This window comes from Sinocyclocheilus rhinocerous, unplaced genomic scaffold (genome assembly GCF_001515625.1).
Source record: "Sinocyclocheilus rhinocerous isolate Xijiao unplaced genomic scaffold, SAMN03320098_v1.1 scaffold11081, whole genome shotgun sequence".
Lineage (NCBI taxonomy): Eukaryota > Metazoa > Chordata > Actinopteri > Cypriniformes > Cyprinidae > Sinocyclocheilus > Sinocyclocheilus rhinocerous.
Window position 1 is genome coordinate 12,793 of NW_015624538.1, and position 1,384 is coordinate 14,176.

The 1,384-nt window shown below is 30.9% G+C and overlaps 1 protein-coding gene across 4 annotated transcripts in view; it reads right to left on the reverse strand.

Moving 5' to 3' along the window:
• LOC107740864 (uncharacterized protein C15orf52-like) overlaps positions 1-1,384 on the reverse strand; it is a 33,818-nt gene that overhangs the window by 1,902 nt on the left and 30,532 nt on the right. The window lies entirely within an intron of this gene.

Below are 1,384 nucleotides of genomic sequence, written 5' to 3' on the forward strand. Positions count from 1 at the left end.
ACACACACACTCACTCACACTCACACACACACACACACACACACACAAAACACAAACACAGTGAAAACACATGAATGCACAAACCCCAAAAACCTGCTGCAAATCACAATCATTTCAGTTTATAATAGAGTGCATTAGTGCAACCCACTTTTTCAGTGTCGCTGGATCCAGAACTAAAAATCATTTAAAAAATGAAAATGAAATGAAAAATAAAAGATAAATAGTAAAATAAAAATTAATTAATAAAAATTAAAAATAAATAAATAAAAAGGAAAATATCCAAATAAAAATCTCAAAATCCTAATAACTATAATTCTATTTAAACAATACTTAAAGGGTTAGTTCATCCACAAATGAAAATTAGCTCACAAATTTAATTATCACAAATTAATTTGTGGGCTAATTTTAATTTTTGGGTGAACTAACCCTTTAAATAACACTGTTGCGGAAGTATTTTTTCCATTCATATTTCCCATAGGGATTTAAAAAAAAGTCTATTACAAACTTTTATTTAAGCATTACAAGATGCATAACATATGTAAAATAAAATTAAGATTAATATATTACTTATATTATTTTCTCTTAAATACTTGTTTTTATTTTACATTGAATATTTCAATAGTAATTTTACTTTGTTTTAATTTAAGTAAAAAAAAAAAAAAGTATTAAATAATAATAATAATATACAACATTACAAATTTCGATTTGAAGCAGACAAGCATTTGAAAATCAGACCAAAAGACAAAGATTCACGACTGTGAACTTAACGGCTTTAGAGAGGGAAAGAACTACAATCCCATGAAGCACTGCAAACTATATAATTTAATTAAAAACTGAAAAAAAAAGTTCATTTAAAGTTGTTGATTATATCTGTAGAAAATATATTTTGTTACAAAATATGCATCTAATAATACAAATATCACTCGCGGTCCTTCATGGGAGTGTGCGGAGCTTTTTGGCTTACTGGTGGAACTTTCTGTACAGCATTATGGGTAATGTAGTTTTTCACCACAAATTCGAATTTTAAAGACAATTATTGTAAAAATAAGTTGAAATAATGCAGTCTGACAACAGCATACCATTGTTTAACAAGCTCGGAGCTCAGTAATTCTGTCTTTAACAGTTTATAAGCTAAATCTCACTTCCCCTATGGAGAAAATGAATAGAGTTTATATTTCTGTAACCCGACCGCTGCTCTCTATTGAACCCGTAACTGATGTTCTCGTACCGTTCCCTCTGTTTGAGCAGCTCTTGCTGTGTTCGACAGGTTGGTTCTCATCCGGTTCTGCTGATATACGAACATCTCCGGCTTTGGTACACGACGCTTCGCCGGCTTCAGTTGCACTTCCTTCAGTGAGCGGATTCAGTTTCTCCACGTGGTTTT